The 20862-nt window shown below is 39.7% G+C and overlaps 1 non-coding gene and 1 pseudogene across 1 annotated transcript; both read right to left on the bottom strand.

The window, feature by feature from the left end:
* Positions 1-19885: 19885 nt before the first annotated feature.
* Positions 19886-20650, bottom strand: LOC113629204 (60S ribosomal protein L17 pseudogene; annotated as a pseudogene).
* LOC113605248 (small nucleolar RNA SNORD58) lies at positions 20547-20612 on the bottom strand. The gene has a single exon (XR_003427124.1). It is a non-coding gene; the product is annotated as a small nucleolar RNA SNORD58 (small nucleolar RNA).
* Positions 20651-20862: the final 212 nt, after the last annotated feature.

The raw sequence follows: 20862 nt of genomic DNA, 5'->3' as shown, positions 1-20862 counted from the left end.
ATTAAAAAGTAGAAATAGAGAAGGTGTAAGTTGTAGGGAAACTAGACTTGTTGCCTGAATATATAATTAATTTCTAACTGGAATTAGAGAAAACATTCTGGGAATCCAAGATCTACAGCTGGGAGTCTTGGGGAAAAAGAAGGGAAGGGGTAAGTGTAGGATTGAAAGGTGAGAACATAGCTGTTCTAGAGGGAGCAGGGAGTTATGCTCTAGGAGACAGAGGGACCCTGAGGACAGACTGGGCTCCCTCCTGGACATTAGTGGTGAAAATGAGACTCTTGCTCCTTTGACCCTGTTATCTTCTGGGAATAGAATTCCGGGAGCTAGACTCTAACATCATTCCCCAAGAGAGCAAAAAGACATTCCGGGGGGAGAAAGTAATCATAGCTGACATCTCCCTATTCTCTGACTGGCAGGAAGGTGGCTAGGAAATAGTGCCAGGCACAGTTTTACAGGTAGGAGCAGAGCAGTAGCATCTTAGGTGAGTTCAGGTGTGGGGTAAGGCAGCAGGAGGCATAAAGATTACCTGAAGTCAGGTCAGGTATATGTTGAATATAGCGGTGGTTTTAGAGTTTAACTGTGGGTTGGGGCAGATGTCTGCTCGCCTGACTTTGGATATTCCTGATGTCAGATTTCCAGGCTTACCGAACAAAAGCACTGGTCCACTGGATTACATAGCACAACATCTGGAAAGAGTTTGATCCACTGGATAGAGCCTGGGGTGTGAATTGCCTTTAACAAAGTGTAAGGTCCAACTGAGATCCCATTCTTAGGAAGCCTGAACTCATTGTCAACTTTGCACTGATGCAGAGTCATTTTGCTGTTCAAAAGACCCTACTCTATGATTTCAGACTTGGTTCCTAAGGCTGTTTCCCTAAGAAATTTCAGCCAATGGACCAAATGGCTGATTCCTTCTAAGAAATCTGATCAGGGGACTTCCCTTGTTGCTCAGTGGTTAAGAATCCGCCTGCCAACGCAGGGGACACGGGTTCGAGCCCTGGTCTGGGAAGATCTCACATGCTGCAGAGCAACTAAGCCCGTGTGCCACAACTACTTAGCCTGCGCTCTAGAGCCTGCGCACCACAACTACTGAAGCCCACGTGCCACAACTATGGAGCCCATGTGCCACAACTACTGAAGCCTGCGCGCCTAGGGCCCATGCTCCACAACAAGAGAAGCCACAGCAATAAGAAGCTCACGCACTGCAGCAAACCCCCGCTCAACGCAATTAGAGAAAGCCTGTGCGTAGCAACAAAGACCAAATGCAGTCATAAATAAATAACTAAATAAATTTATAAAAAATAAGAAAGAAAGAAATCTGATCAGGAGCAAGAATAATGAGGGAGGCCTCAGTTTCTGGCCTGGCTTGGGGCTACATCGAAGTGATCCCCTTTCTCAGGGAAACAGAGTAATTTTGTTGAGGAGGTCTGTCCTCCACTTACTAGGGGAAATCCCAACAGGGGCTCTGCCACACTGAACATACATATGGGAAAATAACTAATCCTTCACTTAGGGTGGGCATAAGTGATTCTAGAGTCTCCCTGACCCCACAGAGATCTCTTTACCTGCTTGATTATGCCTGAAATTTCTTTTCTTGACAAGTCCTTTCCTGGACAATTAGAGATAAGAGACAAATGCCTAGTTGAAGAGATACACTGACTGAAACTCGTTCATACCAGGGTAATAGGCAATTAATCGACAAGACTAAGTGACTGATTTGAGGGAAGCTACTGGGTCCTTGGAGTGGGTGATGAGGTGGAGAGGGGCCTGCACGGAGCAGGACGACTTAGATGAGTCTTTTTTAAGAGGGGAAGGTGGGGAATTTTAAAGGCAAATGTCAATTATTCCACTGAAGAATACTGCTTTTCAATTGAACAATGCACACTTCTCATTATGGAGAAAGATGAGTGTGAATGTTTGTGTGTTTCCAACTTCACTATAAAGCAGTTTCATTCTAGACAGAATAGTTTCCACAGGAAGCTATTATTTAACATCTTAGTTACTATTTCTATGAATTAGAATACAATGATGACAACACAAATGTACATATGAGCAGAGGTTACTTGTGATAGAAACACACAAAATGCTCGAATCCAGGTGATTCACCCAAACTGTTGGTGGATTCTCTTTCTCAAATAGGAAGAGGATGAAATTCTATCGTCCCTCCTCATATTTGTGATACCTTGTCTCCATTTACTTTTACTTCTTAGGAGTTCCCTCACCTCTAAAGCCAACTCAGGAGTTTTTATTTTCCATTTTAATCTCTGAGTAAATGATTTTTAAAATATTGCCTTAAGTATTTATTTTACCAGAAAATTATTGCATTATGAATCTGCATTATGAATTTAATGTGCAAAAGTTTGAGTGTTCTGTATGAATTGAGTTGGAATTTGGCTGATATTATTTTCCCTACTGTACATTCAACATATGCTGTGGGTATGTTAAAAACATAAAAATACGTTTTTATAGCTAGAAAAAACTGTTAGAGGCCATTTTTTGTCAACATCGAATGTTTGTTTTTAGAGTCTAGAAAAGAAATCTGTGATCCTTGAATCATTTAAAGTCACATTTAACCACTTTCACCAATGGACAGGTCATCCAAAATGAAAATAAATAAGGAAACACAAACTTTAAATGACACATTAAACAAGATGGACTTAATTGATACTTATAGGACATTCCATCCAAAAACAACAGAATACACTTTCTTCTCAAGTGCTCATGGAACATTCTCCAGGATAGATCATACCTTGGGTCACAAATCAAGCCTTGGTAAATTTAAGAAAATTGAGATCGTATCAAGTATCTTTTCTAACCACAATGCTGTGAGACTACATAACAATCACAGGAAAAAAACCTGTAAAAAATACAAACACATGGAGGCTAAACAATATGCTACTAAATAACCAAGAAATCATTGAAGAAATCAAAGAGGAGATCAAAAAATACCTAAAACAAATGACAAGGAAAACACAATGACCCAAGACCTATGGGATTCAGCAAAAGCAGTTCTAAGAGGGAAGTTTATAGCAATACAATCCTACCTCAAGAAACAAGAAACATCTCAAATAAACAACCTAACCTTACACCTAAAGCAATTAGAGAAAGAAGAACAAGAAAACTCCAAAACTAGCAGAGAGAAAGAAATCATAAAGATCAGATCAGATCAGAAATAAATGAAAATGAAATGAAGGAAACAATAGCAAAGATCAATAAAACTAAAAGCTGATTCTTTGAGAAGGTAAACAAAATTGATAAACTATTAGCCAGACTCATCAAAAAAAAAAGGGAGAAGACTCAAATCAATAGAATTAGAAATGAAAAAGGAGAAGTAACAACTGACACTGCAGAAATCCAAAGATCATGAGAGATTACTACAAGCAACTCTATGCCAATAAAATGGACAACCTGGAAGAAATGGACAAATTCTTAGAAAAGCACAACCTTTCGAAACTGAACCAGGAAGAAATAGAAAATATAAACAGACCAATCACAAGCACTGAAATTGAAACTGTGATTAAAAATCTTCCAGCAAACAAAAGCCCAGGACCAGATGGCTTCAAAGGCGAATTCTATCAAACATTTAGAGAAGAGCTAAAACCTATCCTTCTCAAACTCTTCCAAAATATAGCAGAGGGAGAAACACTCCCAAACTCATTCTATGAGGCCACCATCACCCTGATACCAAAGCTAGACAAAGATTTCACAAAGAAAGAAAACTACAGGCCAATATCACTGATGAACATAGATGCAAAAATCCTCAACAAAACACTACCAAACAGAATCCAACAGCACATTAAAAAGGTCATACACCACGATCAAGTAGGGTTTATCCCAGGAATGCAAGGATTCTTCAATATATGGAAATCAATCAATGTGATAAACCATATTAACAAATAGAAGGAGAAAAACCAAATGATAATCTCAATAGATGCAGAAAAAACTTTGGACAAAATTCAACACCTATTTATGATAAAAACTTTCCAGAAAGTAGGCAAAAATGAAACCTATCTCAACATAATAAAGGCCGTATATGACAAACCCACAGCCAACATCATTCTCAATGGTCAAAAACTGAAACTTTTTCCTCTATGATCAGGAACAAGACAAGGTTTCCCACTCTCACCACTATTACTCAACATAGTTTTGGAAGTTTTAGCCACAGCAGTCAGAGAAGAAAAAGAAATAAAAGGAATCCAAATTGGAAAAGAAGAAGTAAAGCTGTCACTGTTTGCAGATGACATGATACTATACATAGAGAATCCTAAAGATGCTACCAGAAAACTACTAGAGCTAAACAATGAACTTGGTAGAGTAGAAGCATACAAAATTAATGCACAGAAATCTCTTGCATTCTTATACACTAATGATGAAAAATCTGAAAGAGAAATTAAGGAAACACTCCCATTTACCACTGCAACAAAAAGAATAAAATATCTAGGAATAAACCTACCTAAGGAGACAAAAGAGCTGTATGCAGAAAACTATAAGACACTGATGAAAGAAATTAAAGATGATACAAACAGATGGAGAGATATACCATGTTCTTGGACTGGAAGAATCAACATTGTGAAAATGACTATACTACCCAAAGTAACCTACAGATTCAATGCAAACTACCTATCAAACTACCACTGGCATTTTTCACAGAACTAGAACAAAAAATTTCACAATTTGTATGGAAACACAAAAGACCTCAAATAGCCAAAGCAATCTGAGAAAGAAAAGCAGAGCTGGAGGAATCAGGTTCCCTGACTTCAGGCTATATTACAAAGCTACTGTAATCAAGACTGTATGGTATTAGCACAAAGACAGAAATAGAGATCAATGGAATAGGAGAGAAAGCCGAGAGATAAACCCACACACATATGGTCACCTTATCTTTGATAAGGAGGCAAGAATATACAATGGAGAAAAGACAGCCTCTTCAATAAGTGGTGCTGCGAAAACTGGACAGCTACCTGTAAAAGAATGAAATTGAAATTTCCTAACAAAATACCCAAAAATAAACTCAAAATGGATTAAATACTTAAATGCAAGGCTGGACACTATAAAACTCTTAGAGGAAAACATAGGCAGAACACTCTGATATAAATCACAGCGAGATCCTTTTTGACCAACCTCCTAGAGAAATGGAAATAAAAACAAACAAATGAGACCTAATGAAACTTAAAAATTTTTGCATGCCAAAGGAAATAATAAACATGACGAAAAGACAACTGTCAGAATGGGAGAAAATATTTGCAAACGAAGCAACTGACAAAGCACTAATCTCAAAATATATAAGCAAGCAGCTCATGCAGCTCAATATCAAAAAAAGAAACAACCCAATCCAATAAGGGGCAGAAGACCTAAATAGACATTTCTCCAAAGAAGATATACAGATTGCCAAGAAACACGTGAAAGAATGCTCAACTTCATTAATCATTAGAGAAATACAAATCAAAACTACAATGAGGTATCACCTCACACCAGTAAGAATGGCCATCATCAAAAAATCTAGAAACAATAAATGCTGGTGAAGGTGTGGAGAAAAGGGAACCCTCTTGCAGTATTGGTGGGAATGTAAATTGATACAGCCTCTATGGAGAACAGTATGGAAGTTCCTTCAAAAACTAAAATTAGAACTACTATATGACCCAGCAATCCCACTACTGGGCATATACCCTGAGAAAACCACAATTCAAAAAGACACATGCATCCCAATGTTCACTGCAGCACTATTTACAATAGCCAGGACGTGGAAGCAACCTAAATGTCCATTGACAGATGAATGGGTAAAGAAGATGTGGCACATATATACAATGGAATTTTACTCAGCCAGAAAAAGAAACGAAATTGAGTTATTTGTGGTGAGGTGGATGGACCTAGAATCTGTCATACAGAGTGAAGTAAGTCAGAAAGGGAAAAATAAATACTGTATACTAACCCGTATAAATGGAATCTTAAAAAAAAAAAAAAAAAAAGTGGTTCTGATGAACCTAGGGGCAGGACAGGTATAAAGATGCAGACCTAGAGAATGGACTTGAGGACCTGGGGAGAGGGAAGGGTAAGCTGGGACGAAGTGAGAGAGTGGCATGGACTTATATATGCTACCAAATGTAAAATAGCTAGCTAGTGGGAAGCAGCTGCATAGCACAGGGAGATCAGCTCGGTGCTTTGTGTCCCCCTAGATGGGTGGGATAGGGAGGGTGGGAGGGAGATGCAAGAGGGAGAGGATATGGGGATATATGTGTGCATATAGCTGATTCACTTTGTTATACAGCAGAAAGTAACACAACATTGTAAAGCAATTATACTCCAGTAAAGGTGTTAAATAAAAAAAAAATAAAGTCACATTTAAAAGTATGCTATGTGGAAGTTAAGGACATGACAAAAGTAAAAGGAAAGAAATTATGAGAAAAGAGAATCGTAAAATAATTTTGTAGTATTTTTGCAATTAAAGTACATTTAGAGTACTGAAGAGAATGATAATTTGATTTTGTGAGAGGTCTGAAATTAAGATTAAACATGTTTTTTTTTTTTCCTTTTTTTTTGCGGTACGCGGGCCTCTCACTGTTGTGGCCTCTCCCATTGCGGAGCACAGGCTCCGGACGCGCAGACTCAGCGGCCATGGCTCACGGGCCCAGCTGCTCCGCAGCATATGGGATCTTCCCGGGCCGGGGCACGAACCCGTGTCCCCTGCATCGGCAGGCGGACTCTCAACCACTGCACCACCAGGGACGCCCTAAACATGTTTTTAAAAGCTATTTTCAAGTGCTGTGGCAGAGACGGCCAGCTGTCCATCAAAATCCCTTGTCCCTTTCGTGGTTAGAGCTGTGGTGAGAGCATAGCTGCTGAGCTAGGGTCTGGATTTCCCAGCCTCCTTTGCATCTAGGGGCGGGCCATGAGACATTTCTGGCCAATGGAATGTGAGGAGTGACTTTTGTCACTTCAGGGCCAAGCCTTTAAAGAAGCAAGTATGCCTTTCTATCTGCAATTTCCTCTTCCCTTTCTTCTTTGTCCTCCTCCATCTGGCTGGAGGCACATGACAATGGGGGCCTAATGGAGGTGAAGCCGCAGATGAATTGAACCTGGGTCCCCAAGTCACCATCTAGAAGAAAGCTGTCTGCCAACCAGAAGCACTACATGAACAAGAAATAGATCTCAAAATGTGTAATAACTGCAGGATAGTGGGAATTTACTTGTTAACAGCAGCTCCTGATATCCCAGCAATACAGGTACCCTTATTACTGTCATTTACTGGAAATTTCCAAAAAGAGATTCTTCTGGACTTACTTAAATGAACAGATGAGACTCACTTGCAATTAGCAGAACTTTTGGACACAGATATTTTATTGTGGTGAAAAACACATAACATGAATTTACCCTTTTAATTTTTTTTTTTTAGAAGATGTTGGGGGTAGGAGTTTATTAATTAATTAATTTATTTTTGCTGTGTTGGGTGTTCATTTCTGTGTGAGGGCTTTCTCTAGTTGTGCTGAGCGGAGGCCACCCCTCATCACGGTGCGCGGGCCTCTCACTGTTGCGGAGCACAGGCTCCAGACGCGCAGGCTCAGTAGTTGTGGCTCACGGGGCCCAGTTGCTCTGCAGCATGTGGGATCCTCCCAGACCAGGGCTCGAACCCATGTCCCCTGCATTAGCAGGCAGACTCTCAACCACTGCGCCACCAGGGAAGCCCACCCTTTTAATTTTTAACTGTACATTAAAGAGTTGTTAACTGTATGCAGAATTTTGCACATCAGTTCACTAAAACTTTTTCATCTTGCATGACTGAAACGGTGTACCCATTGAGCAAAAAATGGAGACATTTTTAAAAAGTCTTTAATAATAACTGTTTATGTTCTTGAGGTAAACTATTTTCTTGAAGTCTTAATTTCATAACAAGCACAGCATAACATTTAACACGGTACAGCCCTTGTTATGTGCCAGGCACTGTTGTAAGTGCTTTTTTTTTTTTTTTTTTACAGTTATTGCAAAATATTGGCTATAATCTCCGTGTTGTACAATACATCCTTGTAGCCTATTTTACACCCAGTAGTCTGTACTCTCCCTCCCCCTCTAAGTGCTTTTTATATAATATCGCAATCTGACAAAAAAGTGCAAGACTTCTATTGAGGGAAAAGTAAAACTGTATTGAGAGGCAAAACTCCCTTTTATATTTCAAACTTAGGACTGATTATCACATATTTTAAATGAATGAATCTGTGCTAATGAATTTAATATAAAGAAGGATATTTAACAGAATTATAAGAAGATTTATTGTAAATATGAATGTTCATTAAAATAGGTACAAAAACATGACATGTTTCTCATATTTCTGCTATTTTAATGCTTGTGGTGATAACTGCCCTGATTTTTCTCACCGAGATGCTTTTCGTAGCCTGGGCTGCCACAGTACTGTTAATGTTTCTGCCCTAGACCCAGGCACCGTATTAAAAGAGTTGGTGAATGGAATGATTATAACCTAAGATCAATCTTCATCCAGAAAGCATACCAAAGGGTTGCTAATGGACCTTCAACTAGAATAGGAGTTTTATCCTTCGCTGTGTTGACTCCAGCACTACTCTCCAGAGCTACAAATAAACACAGAAAAATACCAGGCTTGCCCCTACCTATGCGCAAAGAACCATTATCGTCATTTGGAGGACCCTTCAGATCATATAAAAACACTTACTGTGAATACACTACGACTGCTGTCGAATTGGTTACATTTTCCAAATCAGTCATGTGGGGTGGGAAACCTTCAACTCCACAGCTTAAATTTAGATAAAGCTCCCATATCAAATTCCCACAGTCCCTCTTTATTTTAACCTCCCAGAATAATGTTCTCTTTAATCCTTTGCTGTCCTTCCTGCTTATCTGCTTTCATTTTTCTTATATCCTAATCCGTTTTATAAGATCCGTTCAGGCTCCTATCAAGGCTAATGCTTTAGTTTCCTCCTGGCTCTCATCAATCTCCTCTTCTTTGGTCTTAACAGCTGGAATCCCCAAGCCCTCACTCTTAGGCTCAGTCCTACACTTATGTTTGGGAACAGCTCTCGGTCAGGTCTGGAGCAATTTAAAGAGCCCTAGGCCAGTATCTGGACAACTCAGGCTCATTCATTCTGTCTGATGATGTCATTAGAACATTTGCCAAGTACTTATTCAACACCTACCTCTGCTACCATTCATCCCCTACTATGTGCCAGGCACTGTGTAAAGCTATGGAGACACAACAAATACCAAGACATAGTCCTTGTCTTGAGAGTCTTTCAATTTTGAAGTGAAGATGTACAAGTTAACCAGCAATCACAGTAGAGTGCTAAGTGCCATGACAGGCTCAAGGGCAGGATGCTGTGGGAGCCCCTAGGGGAGGCACCAACAGTGGGAACATAGTGTGCGTACAGAAGGGGGGGTCAGAAAAAAAGCTTCCCAGAAGAGTTGATTTCTGTACTAAGATCTGAAGGATGACGAGTTACCTAAGTATGTAGGGAGAAGTGTGTGTGTGTGTGTGTGTGTGTGTGTGTGTTATCTACTTATCATCTATCTATCATCTATCTGCTTATCTATCTATCATCTATCTATCATCTATCTATCATCAATCTATCTATCTATCTATCATCTATCTATCTATCATCTATCTGTCTATCTATCTAACTATCTATCTATATCTATCCATCCATCTATATATATATATGGAGAGAGAGACAGGCCGGAGGTTAAGCAGAGAATAGCATGTTCCAGGAACTCTAAGTAGCTCTGTTTGGCAATATAACATAGTAGTTAAGATCATGATCTCAAAGCCAGACCGCATAGGTTTGAATTCAGACTGCTGCTATGTCACCTTGGGCAAGACGCTTAGTCTCTTTCTGCCTCAGCTTCCTCATCCATAAAATAGAAATAATAATAGAACCTGCCTTATAGGATTGTTGTGAGGAATAATAAACTTAATATGTTCAAGTACTTAGAATGATGCTGGGCATATTGCATAAGAATAAGGGTTTGCTATCATTTAGCTATAGTATGAAATGAAAGATGGGGAGTGGCCAAAGAAAACTCTTGTGTGCCATGGTAAGGAGTTTGGACTTTAAAAACATTTACTGAATTCCTGTTGCCCTCAGGATAAACAGGGCAATTATGCATCAAGTTGCCACTTTAAACAGATCACTCTGCTGCAGTGCAGACATCTACTTGGAGGGGTCCAGCGGGAAGAAGTCTGCTCTGCCTGCAGCCCCTGCTGGGAAGATGCTGAGCTTCTTGCTCCATCCTCTGCTCCACTGAGTGGCCACTGGGAAAGACCACTAGGGGAACAGGATGGGCTGGGGAAACAACGAGTTCACATGTGGTCTTTGAAGTGCTTGTGCAAATGTCTTTTGAGTAGCTGGCTATTCAATTCTGAAGACAAGATTTAGAAGTAGTCAGCATTACAAGGATACTTAAAGGTCTAGAAGTAGAGTTAAGATTATCCAGGGATGCTGAGTAGATGGAGAAAAAGAGAGGTTCCAAGAACACCGAGAAAGACCATCACTGAAGAGACGTGAGTGAAAGAAGAGCCCTTGAAGGATATCGAGAAGGAGTAACTGGAGAGGCAGGAGAAAATCCAGAAGTGCCCAGTGTTATCTAAGCAAAAGGGGGGCGTCACTTCAGAAAGCAGGAGCGATCAACAAATGCTGCTAAGAAAGTGCGTGAGACAAGAAGGGAAAAAACTCCATTTGTGACAGGGAGCACTTTGGCGAGAAGAGTTTTAGTGGAATGTTTGGCAGAAGCCAGGTTGCAGAGGACTGAGAGGTGAATGGGAGGTGAGGAATGGAGGAGAGTGAGTAGAATTCAGGTGGGAAGATTCAAGAGGATAGGAGTTTGGGAAGCTAGTGGATTCAAGAAATTGAGAGGTAAAAAGGGATAGATGGAGATGATAGGTAGAGACACCTGTGGAGTTGAAGGGTAAGCTGTTTAAATGCTGGTGGTAGAGAGCCAGCAGAGAAAGAAGATGATAGGGGTGGTAATTGGAGAGAGAGAGAGAGAGAGAAAAGAGTCTCTAAGGTGGGTTAGGGAGCAGCTGTGGGGAGGTGTTGGCTGTGGATAGGAGAGACCCTTCTTGCCTTGGGGCAGGAGGGAAAGAGACAGATGGGTATGAATGCAGGAAGATGGAGGGACTGAAGCTGAGGGAATTCTCTTCTGTCACCATTGTCTTGGGAAGTAGGAGGCTTAGTCTTTGGTTCAGAGGGAGTGGGTCGGGGATGGAGTAGGAGGTTGGAGGAGAGTGAGGAAACTGAAAGAGTGAGAGGGCTCCCTGGGAGAACCTGTAGGCATGACTGATGTCTCTCTCTTTTTTTTTTTTTTTTGAAATCATGTTTTTTCCAGTGGTTTAACACAATAGAAGTTTTATTTTACGCTTATATAGCATTTCTGCTGGTGGAGTCCATATATTTTAACCACATCCAGTATGCACAGCAGTGTCTTTTCCCCCAGGAGTCCCCTGTAGCTTGAATATAGGAGTAGAGAAGACAGGATTGGGATTTTATTAGACAGGTGAAATGAAAGGCAATGGCAAAAGAGAATTGCAGGGCTTGGGTGAAGTGATGAACCATGGATGAAAATACAGAAGGCAGATTGTAGGAGGGATTTGCACCTGGCAGGGAGGGGGATGTGTGACCAAATAATGAGGATGCTAGTGCCTTGTGATGTGTCCCCCCAAGTAGTGCACAGCCTGCATAGCCTTTTGTGGCAGCTCTGCGTGACAGGCATGGTGAGGTTAGCTGTCCACGAGCTCTCCAAAACAAGGGCAGGAGGAAGGAGGAGAAAGAGGGGCCTAGATTTTCAGGATGGGGCTAATCATGGCCTAGACCGATTATCTCATATGGGGACCCAATATAGATTCGTTTGTTCCCAAGCCCCTTATTGTGTATCGGAAACAATAATTGTCCTGGGTGCCCTAGGCCATGGGGTAGAGTAGGGTGAATGGAAGACCTCCAAATTTTGGCCCTAGTGTCGGAGCTTCCCCCTAGTTAATTACACTATATTTAAAGGATAATATGATACACATAAATAAATAGATATAATGTAATAAATATAATACTTAATGTATGTAATGCATATCATATAATACAATAGCTATAATGTAATGTAAATAAGTGAATGTTACTTATAGTCGTTAGGCCCCTGACTTGTTCCCTTTTGCCCATGTCCTTGACTTGAGATACAACCCTCTTTGGGGTTAGCATTCTACCTTACTCTCTAGGACTCTTGGACCTGAACTTCCTGCTCTCGGTCCCAGCTCCCTAGCAGAGATTGGTACCTGCCAAGACCTTTCTGTTTCTGATGGCCATCTACCTCCAGCTCTGCTTCTAGTCTGCTCCTGGATTCTTTGGAGGAACACACAAACGGATATAACTGTTTGGTCATGTCCTCTGGAGCTCATACTTATTAATTCCCCTTAGTGATAACTGATCTTAAACATGTTTTACCACTCACAGACCTCATGCAAAATTTGATATTTCTAACAATCTGAAGCAGTTTGCTTAGTGCAAAGAACACTGGATTTAGAGTTAGAAAGTCTGCTTTAAGTAGCACTTAACCTCTTGGGCTTAGTTTTCTCATCTGTAAAGTGGGGATGACAATTACCTATTTGATGGGTTTGTTGTTAGGATTAAATGAGATAATACATATAAAAGTTATTTGCAAAGGACTATAAAAATGTAATTTACTTTTCAGAATGGATAATTTACTGAGTGGAAGAAAACCATGATGGCAGCAATAAATAGGTACTTGAAGCATTATGGTCAGAGGTTCAAGTTTATTCTTCATTTTTTAGACAACACTCCTTCTTAGGCAGGGAACAGTAATGTTGATCCAAATTCAAGTAACAAAACAACCTCACATTTTTCAAAGTTAAGTTCTTAGGAAGCTATAGTTCTCAGGAAGCAGAAACTATTGAGTTTCTCCCTCCGCCCCTCCTCATTATAATTATATTTGCCATCTAAATTTTGGGGACAGTGGTGGTAAATTTCCCTACAACTAGGATATGCATTTAATTGTGAGGGAGGTATATTAAACAAACAAAAAATCTTAAGTGCTTATTTCAAGGAAAGGCTACGTGTAAGAATCAGATTGTTTTGGGCACTAAAATGTTTACTAGGAACAATTTAATTGCCCTACGCAAATCCTAATTCGAAAGTTAAGTGTGATTAGAAGAAAAAGAAAATATTCAGAAGAATGTAACCCTCTGAATTGGTGAATCTGTTTTTCATTGAAAGGAAATTAACACATTGCTATGGGAAGGCAGTATTCTTACCAAATATGCTATTCTGTGTTTCTCAAACCCAGGGGATCTCCTATGGGATCTATCCTGTGACAGTACTCTATTTGAACAATTAGTCAACAGATTTCAACACAATGGAAACTGAAAAAACAGTATAAAAAGATCTGGAAAGCTTCTCACTATTCTGCCTTCTGAGATAAATGGTTTGTTATAAGGAAAAATAGCTCGTTCCTATTTCTGAAGCTACAAATGAAACCATGTGGGTTTTCATTTAAATCCAGGGACTTTCTTAGCACGGAAAGACATGAAAGGATCGCCCAGGGTAAAAGTCATATTGTCACTGATTCACTGCAATTAGCTAACTTGACTAATTCCTTTCCTGCTGAAGGAAGAAAAGCTCCCTGTGAGCTGGAGAGGACCTGAGAGGTCATCTTTTTGCAAATGAAGAATCTTAGGTAATTTTTGCAATTCAGAATAAAGGGGCTTGAATATTTCTAATACCTCACTCTGAGGCATCATTCCTTGCTGTTCACATGCAGAGAGAATTGCTTTAGGTGTGCTTTTGTCTGACTTATTGAGTCAACCATTTCTTGTATATATAATTCTAATTATAGTAAAGAACAATGTCAATATTTAGTCATCTTTCTCCATTTGCAAGTAGAACTCTTAATCCTTACTTGAAAGAAAAAAAGCTTTTCCCTGCTCTGTTTGAAAATGCTAATATCCAATGTCTGTTTCTTTTCTGCAGTTATTTACTGCAACGTATTTCTAAACATCTGAATTTAAAATTATATCTTTGGGAAATGAAGATATTTCTTTTATTTATTTTCCAAACAATGAAACTGACTCAGAAAAATAGCCCTGGCACTAGGTGGAGAGCCCACTAGTTACAAAATCAGACATAATGTGTACAACCTTGAAGTTTGGAGCTGCCTGTGGAAGCTCATGCCATCAACCCCTCCAACTTAATCAAGTTCAAGTTTGTTGGCATCCCTGCTGGCTGTGCGACTTCAGTGAAGAAAGGCAAAGAAATGAGAGGAAGTGCTGGTAGCAGACAGCACTGTTCCCTATAATTCCCATCATTTGAGATTCATGCCTTTGAAGTCAACTATTTCATTCCAGGAAATGTTTAAAATTCAGAAGCTGCTGGTTGAAAGGCAACATTGGACCACTGTTTGCTATTAGCACCTCAGGGATAAGCAATTCATTCACTTTGGGTAACATTAGGAGACTTAAGAACAGGAGGCCACTGCTATAGTAGAACACCCACTGTGGGACTAAGGACAAAACTCTAATTACCACTCTGCTAATAACTAGCTGTGTGAGCAAATCACTCCCCGCCCCTAGCCTCTCTCTCCACATTGGAGGAATGAGAGGATTGTTCAGCTCTAAATTTCTACAACTCTACTAAGGCAGAGAAGGCAGAGTGAGGTAGAACCGGGTAAGGGAACAATGAGTCTTGTTGTCCCTGACGTTTCTGTCCCTGCAAAGCCAGAGGACTTGAAGGCCAAGTGCTGAAGGAGCTTTCCAATTCTTGTTCAGCTCTGTGATCCTAGCTTGAGTTGTTGTCTCAGGTGGACGGTGGCTCTTAATCAGGGAACAATGGCCCAGTGGTTGGATTTGCCCCACTTTGAGCCCCACCTAGCTGGGCTTGTTACTCACCTTTAAATTTTTTTTTTTTTAGCATAGCTGTGAACCCACTGCTTAGTGACACTGCTCTTCACTTGGAGCATGAAATAGCCCCAAACGACTCAGTTTCTTCTGTCCTATTGAACCCTAAGTCTCCGATTTACTCCCTCCTTTCTTTTCAGAATTGGTCAAAATTGCCTTTTAAAGAGAATGCATCGAAATGTACCAAGGCTGATTCTGATTCACTCAGGACCACTTTCAATCGTAGTGCCAGTTTATCTGACCTTCCCTCCCCCTTAAAAAATCACCTAGCCTCTTACAAAATCCAGTTATTGCATTCTTTCTGACTTTTGGAAATCATTAGGTAAATGTGAGTAGACATGTTTTCTCACATTTCGTGTCATGGTCAGAGAGAGGCCAGGTCTGTCATTCTTGTTTCCTTCTGTCCCTTCACTGATGTGCTCCATGGGAGAAAAGAGACACATCGGAATCTGTATTGGAATGGAGTTGCTCCTGATCAAAGCAGCAATAAGATAAAACAGATTTGCAGAGCTTGGAGAACTTTAGATCCAAGCTACGCCTGCTTTCACTTAAAAAGTAATAAGCAAACAAGGTAAATAATATGAATAAATGAAGAGGATCTATAAGAACACTTCCAGAAATTTTCAATTAATATAAACATATATATGCTTATTTTCTTTCTTCCTACCTCCCTCCTTCCCTCCTTCCCTCCCTTTCTCTCTCTTTCCTTTTCCTTTCTCTTTCCTTCTTTGTTTCTTTCTTCTTTTCTTTGTTTCTTTCTTTTTCTTTCTTTCTCTCTCTCTCTTTCTTTCTCTTTCCTTTTTCTCTTGATGGAAACCAAGAGATAGAAGCTCTCTGAGTCTCTCACCAGAGCCTCTTTTTATTTATTTATTTTTATTTTTTCCAGGTTTATTGAGATATAATTGATGTACAACATTGAGTAAGTTTAAGGTATACAATGTATATGGTTTGATATATACATACATATTGTGAAATGATTACCACAATAAGGTTAACACAACCACCACTTCCCATAGTTACATATTTTGTATGTGTGTGGTGATAATTTTTTAAATCTACTCTCTTAACTTTCATCTTTCTTTCTTTCTTTCTTTCTTTCTTTCTTTCTTTCTTTCTTTCTTTCTTTCTTTCTTTCATCTTTTCCTTCTTTTTACATAAACGAAGTCACAGTATTCATCCACTCCTCCTTTCTTTTCTATGATTGTACAATATATTTCATTGTTTGGGTATGCTGTAGTTTATTGAACCAGTCCCCAGTTGAACATTTTAACTCTACTTTTTGATTTGTTTGTTGGATAAGTCAGAGAGCATAGATAAAGAGACCACACTTTTTAGAGAAATCTGCTTTATAAGATTAATTTGGGGTAGAAAGTGTCTTCTTCAGAGCAGAGACCACTTTTTGTGTTTCTTCATTAGTAGTAGGCATGGTCTCTGCAGGCAAATCTCTTCTAATGCTGCCGAATCGACATGATACCTGGTACAGTCACTTGTATTACCTGTGTGTGGCGTTTGTTAATTAATGATAATTACTGTGTTTCATTTTAGAGGAAAGAAGTGAGTTACTGAGAGATTGAGCTGCAGGATGGTGGGAGTGGGCCAAGAGCCAACGCTTGGCTGTTGAACTTGATCTTTATTCATTAAGTGTTTCTCATTATTTCAAGGACAGTTATTACCATTACCATTAAAATTGTTGGTTTCGAGCTAGCATGTATAAATCCAGATTAGAAGGCTGATCTCCAGACACAAAAAAGTTTAAAACACAAGAGATGAAACGAGGTCCATGTTAAAAAGTCAGAAATGAACTATTATTATTATTATCAGTATTGTGATGTGAACTGAAGTGAAATGCTAAAAATTACATTGTCATTAATTTATATAACAAAAATAATTGAAAACAGTACCTCACAGCATTGTTCTTCAGCATGAGCACAACTACAATTTTTAAAATTTTTTTTTGCGGTACGGGATCCTCTTACTGTTGTGGCCTCTCCCGTTGCAGAGCACAGGCTCCGGACGCGCAGGCTCAGCAGCCATGGCTCACGGGCCCAGCCGCTCCGCAGCACGAGGGATCTTCCTGCACCGGGGCACAAACCCGCGCCCCCTGCATCGGCAGGCGGACTCTCAACCACTGCACCACCAGGGAAGCCCCCCACAACTACAATTTTATGCAGGATAATTCTCTATTCTTAAGTGCCTCTTCTGTAATTCCAGGAAGACGTGATTTGCAGTGCAGTGAGCAATGCCAATTACCTCGTTTCTCTTGTGGGCTGCAGCTAATGCTTGTCCTCACCATCCTTCTCACTAAGACGTGCAGCAGACATCAATCACCATTACTGCACAGGCTGTCTGCATCCTTAATTAGCAAATAACACACAGCAGAGCTTAGTGGCAGAGTAGACAATATTTTGCATTTAAAAAAATTCTGGTAAGAAGCAATCCCAAATAATTTGCACAATAGCTTGTGTACTGTGAGCCCAGGACACCACAAGGTCTTAGGGAGCCAAAACCATTTGTCTGATAAAATTTCAAGAATCTAATTGAACATACCCTGCTTGCCTAAGCAATTTGCAATTATGTTTTTGAGTACAAATAGGAATATTTTCAGGGTTATTCCTCATATTTTTATGGTAGCTTTCCAGGTTAATTTACCTTGCCATGGTTGCTTCATGCTGTTTCCTTGGCTGTTGTTTTGGCACTTGATGTAATTAGCTGTTGATGGTTCCAGCACAATGAGAGATTACTACTGGATGGGAAAATACCACAACTTAGGTCTTATCATTGATTTTCTGCTTTGTTGTTTCATCATATCCTCAGGATTCATCTTGGCTATTACTGGGCAAGACAGTGGTGGAAGTGATTCTGATTTAACGAAAATAAAGGCATTTAAAACTGCAGCAGGGAAGGAAAAGGGAGCTAACATTTATTGAGTACCTACTGTGTTCCAGGTAGTACTCCAGGAGAACTGTCTTGTTTTATCCTTACAACACACCTTTGAGGTCTTTATTATTACCTCTATTTTACAAACTAAAAAATTGAAATTCAGATTATATAATTGCATAATGTCACACCACTCAAAAACAGTGGAGCCAGGATTGGAATCCAAGTTTGTTTAACTCCTATAATTCTGCTTCTTCAAATGATGATAGTACTTTATATTTGTATAGAGTTCTATAGTTTTTAACGTACTTTCCCATATGTTATTGCCTTAATTTTCCCACCAGCTCCATTTGGTACACGCTATTATAAAATTTTACAGATGGGGAAAATGAAGCTCAGGGAGGCTGTGACCTGCCCAAGGTCAAACACATAATAAATAGCAGGGCTAGGACTTGGAGACTTGTGAACGTAAGAGCATCACTTTTTCCATGACACTGCTAAAGACTCAGAGCAAACCAATTCCTATTGAGAAGAATGTAGGTTATTTTGCACTATGTTGTGTGTTTATTTATAACTCTATATTACTATATTCCATGCACTTGGGAAAATAATTTGTGAGAATCACAGCTTAAGACATAGATGTTGTTATACAGTTAAAGCCAAATGGTGAATTAGTGAATTAGTAAAACTAGGCTAGGGACTTCCCTGGTGGTTCAGTGGCTAAGACTCCACGTTCCCAATGCAGGGGGCCTGGGCTGGATCCCTGGTCAGGGAACTAGATCCCACATGCCGCAACTAAGACCTGAAGCAGCCAAATAAATTAAAACAAAACAAAACAAAAACACTTAGGCTAAGAATACACATTTGTAGTTATGCATAAAAGTAGCAGAAGTTAGATCTCAGGTCAGGCACAAATTGAGGCATCTTCTTATTCAGACACTGATATGCCAGTTAGATACATTTCAGTCTTGTTTAATAAAGGACTCTCTTGCCCAAGAAGACAACTTATTAAGAAGTTGGAGTGAAGAGGGGAGGAAGTTGGGGGAGCAATAGGAATCTTTTTCTTAGTTAAATTTTTAAACTCCCCAATCCCTTCTCTTTGACTCCCCCTGTCCCTCCAAAAGATGTTTACCTAATAAAAACATTGGCACTGAGATGTGAATGCCTTCTATCTTACCTTTTCAAAGAGAAACCTATTAACACAATTGGAATTCCAAGTGGTGGTAGGTCCCTGAGAGGTTCTTTTGAGTAGGGGTGGTTTCTGTTGCTCTATGATTGTCCCAGGCAGCCTCATCCCTAAACTTGCCCATAACCCCCCTCAAAATACTCTTTCAACATGCTTTCAACAACAAATATTTATTGGGCACAGTTTTTTAAAAGTTTCTTATTATTCTTTTTATTGAGGTATAGTTGATGTATAATATGTTTCAGGTGTGCAACATAGTGATTCACAATTTTTAAAGGTTATATTCTGTTTATAGTTATTATAAAATATTGGCTATATTCCCTGAGTTGTACAATATATCCTTATAGCTTATTTTATACTTAGTAGTTTGTACCTCTTAATCATCTACCCCTGGGACTTCCCTGGCAGTCCAGTGATTAAGACGTTGTGCTCCTAATGCAGGTGGCGCAGGTTCAATCCCTGGTCGGGGAACTAAGATCCCACATTCTGTGTGGTGCAGCCAAAAAAGAAAAAAGTTAAAAAAAAAAAATCCTCTACCCCTATCTTGCCCCTCCCCACTTCCCTCTCTCCACTGGTAACCACTAGTTTGTTCTCTATAACTGTGAGTCTGGTTTTTTTAATTTAATTTTATTAAAAAATTTTAAAATAAAATTTTAAAAGGTTACTTTCCATTTACAGTTACAATAAAATATTGGATATATTCCCTGTGTTGTACAATACATCCTTGAGCCTATCTTCTATGCAGTAGTGTATACCTCCTACTCCCCCACCCCTATATTGCTCCCCCTGCCATTGGTAACCTCTAGTTTGTTCTCTATATCTGTGAGTCTGTTTCTTTTTTGTTATATTCACTAGACTGTTGTATATTTCAGATTCCACATATAAGTGATATCATACAGTATTTTTTTTTAACTTTTATTTGCATTTATTTTTTGCAGCATTTATTCCTGGGCCATAAGTTTTTGTTTCTTCAATTTCTTCTGGGATATCCTTTTCTCCTGGGCAACCTCCTCTTCTGGTTTAGGAACAATCTGTTCTTTTTCAGTAAGGATCATCTCAATGTGGCACGGAGAGCTCATGTATGGGTTGATCCGACCATGAGCTCTATAAGTCCTGTGCCGCATCCTGGGGGCTTTGTTCACCTGGATATGCTCAATGACCAGAGAATCTACATCTAAGCCCTTAAGTTCAGCATTACTCTCTGCATTTTTGAGCATATGCAGTAAAAATTCAGCACTCTTTTTGGGCCACAGACCCTGCGTCCAGCCCCACTGTTTGGCCTGGGCACACCTACCAACTCCACCATTGTAATGATGGAATGGCACACACTGCTTCTTTAAAGTGACATCCTTCAGATACTTGGTGGCATACCCTTAATGGCCTGGGCTGTTTCATGAGTGTTCTTAAAGTGAACACGAAGACTTGAACCTCTCGACTTGCATGATTTTGTGGGATTTTCTGGGTCAAGTGAATAGCGAATCATTTCTAGAGGTCACCTGGAAACGAGCAAGTATAATTCTGTCAACATATTTACAGTAACTTACACGGTTTATGTACTAAACGCTGCCCGCAGCTGCTCAGAGAGTAGCTGTTTTCATGATTAATCCAAAGGTGTCCTAAGAAATGCCATCATCACAGCCATCCTTCTATCCACTGTTTCTTCCCATGTGGAACTACCAGTGACTACAGCAGTTCTGACACTAGACTAGTGACACAGACATCATTCCTTTTACCCTCTCAGGCTACTGACCAGAAAAGCTATCATACAGTATTTAGTAATATCATACAGTATTTGTCTTTCTCTGTCTGACTTATTTCACTTAGCATGATACTCTCCAAGTCCCTCCATGTTGTTATAAATAGCAAAATTTCATTCTTTTTTATGGCT

This window comes from Aethalodelphis obliquidens, unplaced genomic scaffold (assembly GCF_003676395.1).
Source record: "Aethalodelphis obliquidens isolate GAN/ISIS:26980383/991018 unplaced genomic scaffold, ASM367639v1 scaffold2, whole genome shotgun sequence".
NCBI lineage: Eukaryota > Metazoa > Chordata > Mammalia > Artiodactyla > Delphinidae > Aethalodelphis > Aethalodelphis obliquidens.
The sequence above is the reverse complement of the archived record's forward strand: the minus strand, read 5'-3'. Positions and strand labels throughout refer to the sequence as shown.